The sequence below is a fragment of the Cricetulus griseus genome, chromosome 3, assembly GCF_003668045.3.
Source record: "Cricetulus griseus strain 17A/GY chromosome 3, alternate assembly CriGri-PICRH-1.0, whole genome shotgun sequence".
Taxonomy (NCBI): Eukaryota; Metazoa; Chordata; class Mammalia; order Rodentia; family Cricetidae; genus Cricetulus; species Cricetulus griseus.
The window spans coordinates 168,038,223-168,053,157 of record NC_048596.1 but is presented as its reverse complement, the minus strand read 5'-3'; the positions used below and the strand labels follow the sequence as shown (position 1 = coordinate 168,053,157).

Here is a 14,935-nt window from a genome sequence, read left to right as displayed (position 1 = left end):
TGAGCTTGAGAACACAGAATTATTGTTTCACATTTTCCCCAAGAATTGCCTCAGATGTGTCATGGTGGCCTCTGTCACTGTTTTTGTTGTGCCCTGCAGTAAACAGGGTGCTCTGTGCAAAGCTCTACCTGTAACTTCCTGAGCCTAAGGGTTTATTTCTACATCACCACCCCCACCTCAGGCTCTTTCTCTCTTCCTCTAAGGGGACTTCTGAAATAAAGAAATCTGAGGGATGTGCCATTGGAACTGGTAGCCTGAAGTCTCCAGCCGTTTATATTGCTTTTATAGTTTGTAGATTTACATCTTTTAAGGGTAAAGATAGTTTTCCCTCCCTAGATTTTTTACATAAGGTACCTTTTCTTCAGACCACTCTTTGTTAAACAAAACCACCTCTATTGTAGTTTGGTTTATTTGGTGTAAAATAAAGCATTATAGCAGTAACTTACAACCCCATTACTTAGTGTGTATTTCTTCATTTGACAATGCATGGAAAATTATATTTGTAAACTTAATTTAAATAGTGAAAATGAAATTTGTTTCATTTTTGTTTTTTTGAAGAAAATTATTCCCTTGAATATTAGACACTATTCTATTTCTCTCTCATAAAAGAAATCCTGCCCCAGTTCTTTAGGGAAGAACTATTTGTAGAAAACATTTTTGTTTTTAAATTATGCATATGATTATATAGGTCTAGTTAGAAATAATAAAGGAAGAAAGACCCTTGCTTTCAAAATCTTTCTTGTTTGTATTAAGACGGTTTACTTTGACATGGTTCATACCAATCTACTTAATTTTTTTTCCTGAATTCACTTTACTGTGTTTCACCTGACTTTCTATGATAACTTAATATAGGAACAAATTAGCATATAATTCTATTTTCCATATGACCTCCACAACTTGCAGAATTATACCTCCCCTTGCAGGGGAGCTTTGGTCACTTATTCATTCTAGAGCCTTGAGTGTTTGCAAAGATGCCGTGTACCCTGGCTGACATTTTTGTTATGGAAACCATTTTAAAGTAGCAGTTAGATGGAACACTTCACCCCATTACTAAGGTATTAAAATGTTTCCATAAGGTAGCATTTTCAGTTAGTATTCACAGTTGATTAGTGGTTTATCTTCTCCCAACTATGAAGCGGCATGGTCAAGTTAAGTTGGAGTCAGTGGTGTACAAGTTATTAAGGACTGACAATGATCATGACAAATAATTATTATTTTTAGAATCAGCCAATGTTCTTGGGTTTCCTGAGATCTGTTTCCGTCTAGATGCAAAGGACATGGAGCACGCTGTTCAGTGATTCTGGCGTGCTTGGGGGTAGCTGTTTATAGTATTCTCCCAGCTCCAATCTTCAGTTGCTGTGCAGGAGGTAAAGCACTTCCATATCACTAGTTTTATTAAAAATGCTTAATATTACAGAGGATTATTGTGTATTTGCTGCTTTAATCAAAAAATAGGGAAAATCAAATAAATTTTATGTTAATTCTTTTTGTTCTAAAATGTCTTTATTTGATTAAATGAATATTGATGATTGGAGAAGTTTTAAAAATTCTTTTGCTGTTGTGATTTTTCTAGATATCATTAGGTAGATTCAAAATCACTTTCCCGCCTGCCTCTATTATACTTATGGGAGAAAAAAGATGCTAGGCATCCACATAAACTTTTAATTCTCTTATTACTCCCCCTCCACCCCCAATAGGACATTTCCTCCTGAACAAATATATCAGTGCAGCTCAGATTCTGGAAGAAAATTGCCTCACCTGGCAGAGCCCTCATTTTGTGTGGGAACATCAGCTTTGTGTAAAGAAGGCTGTCATCCCTTCAACCTTTGGGTAGCTGTGACCTACTTCCTTGCTGTCTGGGCACCCACTGTAGCAGCCTTTGTAGCATCAGTAGAAAAGGGAAGAATTAGTCTACAGAGGATGCCTCCAACCCTACTGGCAGGAACCTGGAAGGTATGCATCTACCAGGCAAGGAACCAGGACATTCAAGATGCCAACTGGTGCAGAAATTGCTATGGGTTTTGTATTTCATCTACCTCCATAGCTGATACAAAGACTCAAAGCCCTGGAGTGATTTCTAAAGCATAGAGCTCACCATAGCAAAGCAAATTCAGTAGCTGGAACACTTCCCTCGTTTTGGGGGGCCAGTGGGGAGTATCAATGTGTGTGTGTGTGTGTTTTGTTGTTTTTTGGTTGACACAGTGCTTCTATATACCCTTGGCTGTTCTGGAACTGTCTATATAAAACAAGTGGGCCTCAAACTCATAGGTATCTGCCTGCCTCTGCCTCTTGAGTGCCATCACTCCTGCCACCCCTTCTTAATTTTTTTAATTAAACTTTATATTTTGAGATAATTGTAGATTCAAAGGTAGTTATACAAAATAACTACCTTTCTTGAACACTTTCCCCAGTTTCTCCCAGTAATAGTATGCAGTATATTTAATGTCACAGCCTGATTATTGATATTGAATAATCAAGATAACATTTCCATCACCATAAAAACCTTGTCTTTTTCCTTTGTGGCCATGACTATTCACCCCCCCCACTGCTGTAACCATTAGTCTGCCCTCCATTCCTGTGAGTGTTGTCTAAGGACATCAGGTAATCTTTGGGATTGGCTTGTTTTATGAAGCTTCAGGTTGTGTGTGTGTCTATTTTAACCACCACCTTTTCTGTAGCAACTCAAAGCATAGGAGTGCCACAGTTTACTCTTCATGGCTGGGGTGTCATAGTTCTTTCTGGGCTTTGATGACTACAGGTAAAGCTGCTATACATAGTCATGTGGCTGTGTGTGTGTGCGAATATAAGTATATTTTCCTGGGATGTATAGTCACTAGTGGAATTGTGTAGTTAACCTGTATCTATAGGTGATTATTTTTCAAACTGTAATTGAGTTTTGAAGAGCAAACAAGGCAAGAAAGGTATCTATATTTTTATAACAACTATATTAGTTAATGATTTTAAAACATGTAAGCTATCTTAAGTTATTTGTAGTTAAGAACACATTGTTTCAGAATCTGGGTATATATTTTAGATCATCTCTCTTCTTTTCTTGGTAAATTTTCCTGGGTGTGGAAAGATGTACACACTGTTGCTGCAAAGTTCACAGTTTGCTCCAGAAAATGTGGGGCAGTTTTCCAGATTTAACAGAGACTGGACACCAAGACTACACCTGTGACATCTCGATCTATAGACTCCCATTTTGGCCACTCCATCTCACCTGCAGAATTATCCACATGGTGTCAGATTGGTGGGCATACAGAAAGTGTTTTAAATTCATCTTGTACTTTGAGGATCCCCTATGGAAGGCCTCACCCTCCATGGGGAGCAGAAAGGGTATGGGATAGGTAGGGTGTTAGTTGGGGGGGGGCAGGGAAGGAGGAGAGGGAGAGGGACCTGGGATTGACATATAAAAATAATTTCCTAATAAAAAAAGGAAAAAAATTCATCTTGTGCACTTTATTAGAGAAAGAAAGAACTAAAAAGTGAAAAGTAACCCTTTTTGGGTATATGGTCCCTAAATAATGTAGCTACTTTAATGTACACAATGCTTAATGGATAAAAATAGCTTTCATTCCCATCCAGCCCTTCTGGGAGTTATACTCAGTTAAATTTTACTTACTGAGACATGATAATATCTTGCAAAGCAATATGTGATATTTTGAAGAAGATCCATGGAAAAGAATTTTAAGGAGTGATTGTTATTCTGATTTCCTTTCATACGATGTAATTCTTTACATAACATATAATGTGACACCTGGCTGTCCTTGTCCTCGAACTCACTTTGTAGACCAGGCTGGTCTAAAACTCAGAGATGTAAATCAGGCTGGCCTAGAACTCTGCCTGCCTCTGCCTCCCAAATACTGGGACTAAAGGTGTGCATCACTAAGCTCGGCCCAATCTTTTTCTTTCTAAGAAACACTGGGTGTAATTAATTAGACCCAGTGATTCTTCCCAGAATCCAGATTATAAATTTCTGACTTTATTGAGTGAGGAACCAGGCTTAGGCTACCCCCTGTCTTTCAGTGGCTTTGTCTTTAGCCTAATGTGGTTATACCCATCATTATGTAAGAAAAATAAGATAACTAAATGTTCCTTGCTCTAATAAATGACAAGCTAAAAGATGAGATGCACACACAAACCTTTTGAGGCTAGTGCAGTGATTGATTTGTGAAAAATGTATTGGAGTATCTATCCAGAGTCATAGTACTTTGAGAGACTGGGACTCTACCAGTAAAGAAGACATCACAGTCTTAACTCATGCTTCTAGACTGGGATGTATAGACAAGGAAAAACGTCAAATAACAAGGAGTGGACACAGTAATACATTATTAGAACTTAGAATTCAGGAGACAGAGACATTAGTGATGATGAATTTGATGAAGAAGCATTGGGTAAAGAGACCAAGGGCCAGTCAGGTTTGTGTTTTGACCTGGGGAAGCAGGACAGCCACCATCAAGAGGGACACAAACTGGAGTAAGATTGCAGGTTACCAGAGTGAGAACGGGTCTAGCTAAATTTCTTGAAGCATCGAAGTGTCTGCCTGGACAGCATTCTATTTAACAGTTACTTGTGTTTTTCTGAACTCACCAGAAATGAGGTGTCCTTTACAAGAATTTATAGGTTTGGGTTTGTGAGCCTGAGATAGAGCAGTGCAGTTGGCATTCACCTAGCCTCTAAGAGACTCTGGGCTCCCTCCCTGCAGAAGCAGGCAAATCTGAGTTTGAGGCTAGCTTGGTCTACAGAGTGAGTTCCAGAACAGCCAGAGCTACATAGTGAGACCCTGTCTTGGAAAAAAAAAAAAAGAAGAAGAAAGGAAGAAATTGTTTGGGGTAATAAGTGTGTATGTACCACTGCTTTGTAAGTACAAGGTCAGAAGAGAGTGCTTAAGAACCTTTGGGAAATGCCATCAATTTGGGGAGCTTTGTTGTGACATAGGCCCCTTTAAGAAGAATTTCAACCTCCTTCCCCAGTATATACTAGGCAAGCACTCTGCCACTAGGATATATCCCTACCCATCTTTTTACTTCTTCAAGTTTGACAAAGAATTCTCAGGTTTCCTGCTGTTTGGTTGTCTTGCCTCAGCCTTTAAGATCTGGTATTACCAGTCTGTGTCTTCAAAATGGCCGAATTGTTTCTAAATTACTAATAGTCATAGACTCAATCAAAGTGGTTATAATACACACTAAAACTAAAATACTCATGATTTTATATTTGGTAGATAATATTGATTCTGGTAGCTCCACATTTTCATAGGAATAGGCTCCCTTTCTGGCCAGCCTGTTTTACCATAGTTTCCTCTTTCATATTGTAAAATGCTCCATTCACTTTTCAACAATCCCTCCTGGTCTGGTTTAATCCTGCTAGCCCTGTCTCTCCTCTGTTGCACAGGGAATGTTTGCCTTCTTAGCTTTTTGCCTCTGGGAAGCTGTGGACATGTCCTCCTATCTGCTGTCTGCATGGTCTTATCCGAGACCCCATGCCATCTGGTTGTTTAGCAATCCAAGGGACTTTTTGACAACTTGTAGCCTACAGTTCTCATCTGTGTGCATATCATAGTGTCTCTGGCTCCTGCTGCTGGGCTCCATCTTGGTCCTCAAAGATGCTTGCTCCTGGCACACTTCCCTTCACCTTGGCACTCTCCATTGCCTGGGCATAGGTGTGTAACTTTGCTTTCCTGTGTCTCCTCCCTGAGCCACCTCTTCCTCAGCTGTCATTGCATCTCTCCTGCCCCAGTAACCCAGGCATCAAGTCACTGTTGTAACAGTGTCATCTGTCCTCTGTCATCCTCACTTCTCCTTTCCAATATTCTTCCTTTTTTAAAATCTAAAGATCCAAGCTTTTTGTTTTGTTTTTACCTATACATCTCTCCATGTTCTCTATGGTCTCTATAACACTTCTTTTAGCTTTTTTTTTTCTTCCATAGACATAGTTTCACTATGTTGTGCTAGCTGGCCTGAAAATAGAGACCCACCTACCTCTGTCTCCTGAGTGCTGGGATTCATGCTCAAGTTGTTAGTTTGTTTTTAGCCATTTTTCCATGTGTTCTAGTTTTGGCAGTTTATATTGCAGAATCTCCTTGCTCCAGAAGGCTTTCCTTGGTCTGATACACACATTAAAACACCTCCATTTCTCTTGGATCTCTAGCATCTGTATTTTGTTCCTTTTGGGATTTTTCTCCCTGCTTGCTTTTCTCTTCTGTCCTCACACACCCTCTTAAAGAAGATCCATTGGAGTTGTTTGTCTGGGCAGTGTCTTAGTTGACCTGTGTTGCTATAACAGGGTGACAGGATGAGTAATTGGAAGGAAGAGGATTTACTTCCATGGTTCTGAGGCTGGTGAAGGCCTTCGAGCTCTGTCCTCACATGGCAGAGAGGGAGAAGAAGAATCCACTCTCGTTCAAGCTCTTTTTATAGCAGCATTAATCCATTCATGACATCTTCCCATTCAGATCCGCCTCCAAATGCTCTTGCCATTGAGGACTGCGTTTCCAACACAAGAGCTTTGGAGGTGACAGGATCACTCAGGCCACGGTAGTTCCCTTAGCTTTAAATGTCTGCATTTGGCCCCAGCTCTAGCTGTTCAAAGTGCGCTTTTGCTCCTTGCAGTGCTCTGTAATTTCCTCCTGACAGCTGGGGTGAAGAGCAGGGTAACAGGAACTGTAGCCTTCAGGGATGTACAGAGAGGAGGGGAAGCACGCTGCAGCCTTCTGTGAACCTACCCTGCCATTTCTGCTTAGTGGGCCAGGATGGCCAGAGCTGGGTGTTGTGGGAGCTCAGATGAGCCTGACGTTGGGTCAGCTGGGCTCTGACAGATGGAACCTTTCAGGTTAGACTAGGTTAAACTCTTCTACTGGGCAGATCCTAGTAGTAACAGAATAGAATAGAATGTTCTGGCATATTTCACAGTGCTTCCTTTTTTCCCCCTGCCAGAAGCCCAAGGAAGATTTATCTCCAGTATTGGCTTTCTGGAGCTTGATGAAGCTCAAGGAGAGACATTTCAACAGCATGGGCTCCAGCTGCCTGCATTCTCCTAGTTCTTCCTGGCCAAATTTGAATGCAAGACTCAAGCAGCTGGCCAGTCCCAGCTTGGGTTTTCCTACTGTGGGCCTGTTTCCCAGAGGTCTCTACTATGAACAGTCATTGTTCTCTATCTACCTATCTCCAAATTGGGGGTAGCATTTTTCTCTGGGACCTCGGATTGAATAGAAGTCATTTATTTTCCAGAGTTTACTTCTCAGGGGTGATTCCAAGTTCTTTGTATGCCAGGTAAAAATTACAAAGAAGCTTTTAAGAACAATAAACTTGTGACAAAAGGAAAAAGTAGGAACAAAACAAAGCATTTAGAGACTTGTAATTTGACAGTACACCTCACCCCAGTTTATGATTCTGTGATGTGTGAAAATCTCTCCACAGTTTCTGCAGTTTGGATTTGAAATGTTCTCCGAAGACCTCTTGTAAAACATTGGCTTCAAGATGGTACTATTGGGAGGTCACAGACCTGTGAGATTGCAGGCCAGGAGGTCATCAGTGTTATGACCTTAAAGGACTCTGTGGGACTCTGGTCTCTTCTTCTTTGTTCCCTGGCTTGCAGTGTAAGAAGTTTGGTTCCATTGTGCCCTCCTGCTGTGAATGTGTACCATAGGTCCAAGGCAGTGAGCCCACTCAGGACTTAACCTCTAAAACCATGAGTCAAAATAAGCACTTTCTCCTTGTAAGTTCCTTTCTCTGGGATCTCATTACAGTGACAGGAATCTAACAGCACATTAAAACTTCAAAACAAAGCCGTGAACTCTAGCAGTGTTTCTACCTTGAAGACAGAGCATGGGAGAGAGAGTCAAGAAAACAAAGATTTGGAACCAAACAGTTCATCTTGCAGTTGTCTTAAAGGTACAAGGTAAGGTTAAACTCTGGGGTGCTCAGGGAAGGAGAGTTGGAGGTTTTCAGAATGTTCTTGGTGTTGAGAACAGAGGTATCCTATATTCCCATCTCCTACTCCAAGTTTCTTCAGATCAGCCACTGTCTTCTGCTATTAAACTCAACCAAAAGAAGACACTATTACCCAAGAGCCTTTGCTCCAGCTCCCATCAAAATCAGTGTACAGTATCTACTTCAGACCCTTGTCTGTCCTTGTGCTTACCTGGCATTTAAGCAGCTTGCAAATTACAGCTGTGCTGGGGACAGGTTATTAACACCTACTGTGTCTTTGTGATAGAACACCGAAGCAGAACAGTGCAGAGGTTAGTTGAGCACACAAATGTATAAGCTGTGTTTGCTTTCCTAAGACTTCTTCTCACCTGAATTGGAGTGTGTGTAAGTTCACTTTCATTTTGAAATTCCAATGGGAATAAATTTATCATCAGTTTTGAAGAAGACTGGTTTATCTTAGTTCATGCTAATGTTATGCCTGAGCTATTTACTATGGGCTTAGTTATTGACCTATTTTATTTGTCATTTTATTGCATACATATTTTCAGCAGAGATGCTTACACTAAGCTGTATTTATTTATACTGCAGTACATTAACCATAAAACTATCTAAGTACACCCAAACCACTATGATCTGCAGCCCTCAGGGAGAGGCTTTTCAGGGTAGCCAAGTCTTAAGAATTAGCAGGGGCTGTTGGTGCTTAGATCTTGCTAAGAGAGCCTATCTACCTCTGAAATAATGGGTGGAGTCTCACAAATGTTGACCCTAACTCAGGATCATCCGTATAAGCTGTACTGTGAAACTCAGTCCCTTAGAGGACTTGGTATCATTTTTGTCTTAGTTCTTTCTGACATTTCTGTGCCATCCATTGTTGCCAGGGGTATTTCTCCTGGCCCTGCCTGTTGATCTCTTATGTCCTGGGCTTTGAGGGCTTGGAGACCAGGTAATAGAACTGGACTCTGATGTGGAATGGTCATTTGCAAGCACTGTGTTAAAGACTGCCATTCAGTTCTGTGAGTTTTGTTTTGTTTTTACCACTCAAGTGGCAGGATGGGAACTTGCCCTGGCTCCTCCTCTCTGTTGTTGAGGTCCCATAGCCTCCTGCAAAACTCATCCTAACCTGGGAAGTCGAGCTCTGGGTAAGCCTCAGATACGGGGCTAGTTGAACACACTCTAGAATAAGAAAGTCAGTTTTGACACTGGTTGTACAAAAAGGTGTGTGTACTAAACAATGCCTTTATTTGTCTTGCCAGTTCCCTGTTATCTTTCTTTATGGAGTTGGCAAATGGAATGAAGAACCTTATGCATGCTAGGCAAGTGTTTTACCAGTGAGTACATCATTAGCTCTCCTCCTTCACTTACAAATCCCAAACAGACCTTCTTTCTACTTGTACTCTGTTGGAACTAAATGTAAAGCTTTAATTCCTAAAAAGGTCTTGCAAGGCCCATGGTAGCTCTGATTTCCCTCTCTGCTGTGCATGCTTTATGGATGCATTATACACCCCATCCTGTTCTTGACATGGTCACTATGAGAAGCTTTGGTGGGTGTGCCCTTAGGCTGGAACCCTCAGGCATTCATAGGCCTGCTCCTTTTCACCTGCTCTAGCATCTTTGGTGACTTGTCTCCTCAAGTCTTCAGACACTGAGGATTTAAGCTGTCCTTTTCTCTGAGCTAGAATCAAGAGATTGGCTGCAGGTCAAACCACAGCTATCAGCTTCAGGTGGACCTGGGCCCTCTGCTTTCAATGCCCATGGGCTTTGCTTACTGCTTCAAACTACTAGTGTGGCTGAGTAACAGGTAAGGCCTAGTTGTGACTGTGTAGATGGGCTGCACATGTGGTATGCTAGGTCACAGGAGGAAAGAGGGAAAGGGAACTTGATCCAAGGGTATGGAATCCCAAGGGGAGGTGTGGCTGGACAGTAATGAAAACTGTTCATGTGGATGTAATGACTAACTCCAACTGGCTACCCAGGCCCAATAACTTGGAACACTGGTACTCTACACTGGCTTTAATGATTACTATAGTCACAGTGTTTAGAATTTAGGTATTTGTTTAGTTTGTTTGGGCCATATATTTGCTTATTTGTTGTTTTGAGAGAGCATCTTCCTGTGCAGTCCAGGCTGGCCTTTAATTTGAGAACCTCCTGCTTCCATCTACCAAATGCTGGGATCGTAGGTGTATGCCACCACACTGAGCTTTAGCCTTATATTATTAGTCATTTAATAAAATCATTTTTCAAAACTAGGAACATGATCATTTGTGAATAAAATTCAATCCATTTCTTTCTTTTTTCCCCCCCTCAGTGCTGGGCATTGATCCTAGGGCCTCATATATACTAGTCAGGAATTCACTGAGCTACATCCCAGCTCCTGATATATTTCTCAATACAAACAGTATCTGAACCATTTATATTGAAAGTGCAAATTCTCTTTACTTTTCAGTTTAAAATATAGTTTTGAGGGTCTGGGAAAAAATACCTTTGGCAAGTAATTATTTGAATATCTGGATTTGATATTATTAGTTTATGTTCATGTGTGTGGATGTATAAATGCCATAACAGAAATGTGTAACAACTTGTAGGAGACAGTTTTCACCTTCCACCATTTGGGTCCCGGACTGAGCCCAGGTCATCAGGCATGGCAGCAAGTACCTTTACCCACTGAACCATCCCAATGGGGCCTCATTTACAGGTTCAGTGGTTTATCATATTAAGATTGTTTAATGGTCCCCAACAACCAAAAAGGTATTGTTAGTGATAGAATATATCAAACCAGTGGTCTATTACGATGTTACACTCCATATAGATTAGTATTTCAATAAACCTTCAAAGAATTTATAGTTTTCTTTTCTGTGTGGCCATGTGTATTTTTCAATGATCTTGGCATTAGTTCTTGAGAAGTCAGCTCAACCTCAGAATTCTAAAAAGTCCTCATTATCCACTTTAGTCTAAAAGAGATCAGCAATTTAGGTTGATCTATTTATATTAACTGACTGGTACTTCCATGCTAATCCTGTAATTAAGATTCATTTCTCAAAGATGTTACTATAATCTTAGAAATATTAAAGATTTAAACCCTAAAGATTGGTATGGAAATGATTAAATTTTCTCTATTATTTCTTCCCTCTCTCCCAGAGTGATTAATTTCACTTTCAGTGCCTTCCTTCCCGAGCCGAAGTGCTTCTGTAGAGACTAATTCAGTGAAACCTGTTTAGGGGATCATCCCTGCTAGACAGACAGCTGCGAGGGGCATCCGCTTCCCAGCATGGATTTCAGATTATGACCAATGAGGAGCCGGAGCTAAGGAACACCTGTCAGCGATGTTTGCTGCAAGGAGACCAGCTCTTTAATCGAATTTCATTGTACTTCAGAAAAAGGTTTATTTTAAATGTGGCGTCTGCTTTTATGATTCATTCCTCTCAGCTGAGACATCACTTTGGGGCTTATTTATGATGTTGTTCTAGGGTGAAACGAGAAACTGCAAGAAAGTATTTCAAAAGGCGGCCTTTCCCAGACATTCAATTAGCAACCTTGTCATGTGGGAAAATAAAAAAAGCAATGGAAATCTTTAGTTTTTGTGTGTGAATATAATTATGATAGGGATCCTTCTGAACACACTTTAGAGTGTTGAAGCTGGATAGTAAATGCTCTCTGTGAAGTCTGGGGAACTTTCCTTATGGAAATCCATCTCGCTTATCTGTGATGTGAGCAGAGCAAACTATCATTGATGCTGATGGATTCTGAAAGGCCATGCTGACTTTCAACTTGGCCCTAATTGGAGGCCCTGCTAAGCCCCATAATACCAGGTACCTTCTCACAGCTGCAGACCATGGAGTGTAACTATCAGAAGACAAACTTCACTGTGCAAACTGTAATTTAATGGTATAACTGTGTGCAGCCCAGAATATCAGTTAATTTTCAAAACATTTTATTCTACAGCAATTAGCTCAGGTCCTGGAGGGCAAAATGACAAGAGGTTACTCGTTCACTATGTATTTAATTAATTGAAAAATGCTCCAATTGCCTTTACAGTTGTTATTAGAGAGTGGAATCAGTGTTGCCAGCGCTCAACCATAATTGGAACCCCAGGGAATTAAATATTTAGCATTAGTAATGTAACGGCACTTAGGACACAAATTTCTATTTTCGTAATGAAAGCTATACACTGTGAGTGCAAGCGGCTGAAAGGACAGCTGTGACAAGCGAAACGGCCTGGGACATTTCAATAAGACACCTCATTGGACAGCAAGTCTTACCACATTATGCGTTTGTAAGAGACCTGCAAGTTTAATTCCCACAAGGAACTCGTAGCCCAAGTCTTTAGCGTCCTAATTGCATGCAGGATGAACGGTTGGGCAAATGTCTTGCCATAAGTGGCTGAAATTCATCCTGCTTTCCAAACAATCGCATATAAGTTCGTGCCTTTGTCAATTTAAAAATACTGAGACTGTCAGGAAATAAGGAGCTTGTTTGTTTTCCATTTAATTATATTTTAAGCACACATGCTTTCTGTGCTACAATGAGAAAAGTTAGCTGTTGGTTCTAATGAGCCGCAGTGTAGATGCTGGAGACCCTGAGGGATTCACTCTGTAAATTAGCTGGATAAAAAGTACTTGGTTAGGATATAGTTGATGGCTGAGCTGTTCGGAGAACCAGTTATGGTACTGTCTCTCACTGCTCTTTCATTCTAAACAGGCCCTGTAGAGACTTTAACAGCTGCCCATTAAAGCTGCTCAACTTGTCAAAATGTATTATATTACTCCACTAATAAATAGTATTAAAGGGTATTTGACTTCACCTCTCATTTTCAAAGGGGATCAGGTTGATAAACACAACTGGCTTAAGCTGGTCTTATTTTAATTTGTTTATGTCAGCTAAGTAATATTGAAGGGCCATGTTTTAAATTTGCAAACATTACCTTCCCAGGCAGGCAAAACTTCCCAAATATGATATACAGTGGAAACAAGGAATTGAGACACTTATTGTAGACTGTTTCTCATTGAAAGGTGCCTGATTTTGACATTGTTAGGCCACTTTAAAGAACCTGAGAGCCCTTGACTAAACTGACAACCTCAGAAAAATAAAAGTCACAAGATGAATAAGTAATGTCACAAGTTTCTGTTGATTTTCCATTGTTCCTGTGTCTATTTTGGATTATTCAAAGTGATCGTGATTTTTTTTTATCAATTTTTAAGCATTTTTCAAAACAATGCATGTTTACTTTAAAAAAATACTTTATTTGATAAAGTCTTCCTTAGACCCTTTCCCAACTCTGCCTGCCTGCCTGCTAGTCTCCTTTGATAATAGGTTTTTTTTTTCTTTTGGTCTTGTTTTTTTGCATGTGCATGTGTATATATGTGGTGTGCATATGTATGTATCTGTGAGTATGAAGGCCAGAGATTGACAGTTGACATAAAATGTCGTCTTAATCACTTCCCACCATTTTTATTGGGGCAGGTCTCTCAGTTGAACCTGAAGCTTGATGATCAGCTCATTCACCCAGCCAGCTTGCTCTGGGTATATATTATATACATACACATGTTGGTCTATGCTTATAGATCATAATGGTGCCTCAGATCACTCACATTTAAAAATTTTGTTACATTTGTTTTCAGGGAGTGGTCACATGCCAAAGTGTATTGGGGTGTTGATCAGAGGACAACTTGCAGTTCTCTCTTTCTATTATGGAAATCCCAGTGATAGAACTCTGGTGTCAGGCTTGGCAACAAGCCTCCTTCCCAGATTAGCCATCTCACTGGCCTGATGGGAGTGCTTTTTATAACCATTAGTACATATTGTGCAGGTACAAAAATGTATTTATCTGTTGATTGCCAATGCCATTCAGAGTAATTCAGTTTTGCCATAGGAAATGATACTGTGCTGAACATCTTCCTAAGCATTTGAGTGGGCATGGATGGGTACAGGGCTCTGTGCGTGTAACACAGAACTGTGAATCATCACGGACTGCACCATTACTGTGTGCTGGGCATTGTTCAAAATAACTTTGGTAACTCGTTCCATCTCTACCCTAATTAAGAGTTAAGGTATAGCCAGATGGTGGTAGCACACACCTCTAATCCCAGCACTCAGAAGGCAAAGGTAGGCAGATCTCTGTCAGTTCAAGACCAGCATGGTCCACAGAGCTAGTTCTAGGACAGCCAGGGCTACACAAAGAAACCCTGTCTCCGAAAACAGAAAAACAAACAAACAAACAAACAAAAGAGTTAAGGTGTATTGTTAGCCTTATTTTATGTAAGGAAACTGAGGCTCAAAGGGGTTAAGCTCCTCAAGGCCACCAGAGTATACTGTTAGCCAGTCTCTTGTGCCTTCCCCCATGTTCGCACACACGTGTACACACACACACACACACACACACACACACACACACACACAGCAGTACCTTCCTTGCATGTGGGTTCAATTGTGGTTTTCCATACTTGTTGCCATCACATTTCTTCTGAGAACTAAACTGTTGTGTCTTTTCTCATTTTATTGTAGTATGGCCCCATTGGGCCACACAAAGATCTTGACTGATTAAGGCTGTCTCTTGTTTTTAACAGCTGGGGTCTGAACCTCCCATGCTAGGCAAGTCTTCTACCACTGAGCTACAACTCCCAGCACTTTTGTTTTCTTTTGAGACAGGATCTCACACAGTCACTCAGGCTACAACTGACTCAGCAGCTCAGAAGGCCTCAGCCTCCCAATAGCTGGGATTATAGGCTGTGGTTTGGATGTCTCTGATACAGGTAATCATGTCCCCCCTTGGCCCTGTGCCTATATTTTCATTTTATGTTAACATTACTAAGATTTGCTTTGTGGACTGGGATATAAGGAAACTTTGTAACCCCAGGGGTGCAAAGAAACATTTTCCTATATAGTTTTCCATACTATTAATTTATTTTGGGTTTTTATCTTAGACCCATATTTGAATATATATATATATATATATATATATATATATATGAAATAGATGAAAATCAAGTCTTTGATTTGTAGTAACTTCTGCA

At 40.5% G+C, this 14,935-nt stretch overlaps 1 long non-coding RNA gene across 2 annotated transcripts in view; it reads left to right on the top strand.

Annotated features, from left to right (window-relative positions):
* LOC103159710 overlaps window positions 1-14,935 on the top strand; it is a 73,843-nt gene that overhangs the window by 7,399 nt on the left and 51,509 nt on the right. Inside the window, exons 2-5 of one of the 2 annotated variants that reach the window (XR_003483388.2) lie at window positions 1,698-1,953; window positions 7,745-7,896; window positions 9,182-9,256; window positions 11,064-14,674. This is a non-coding gene — a long non-coding RNA (uncharacterized LOC103159710). The remainder of the gene's footprint in view (window positions 1-1,697; window positions 1,954-7,744; window positions 7,897-9,181; window positions 9,257-11,063; window positions 14,675-14,935) is intronic. The other variant, XR_004769254.1, reaches the window with a different exon arrangement.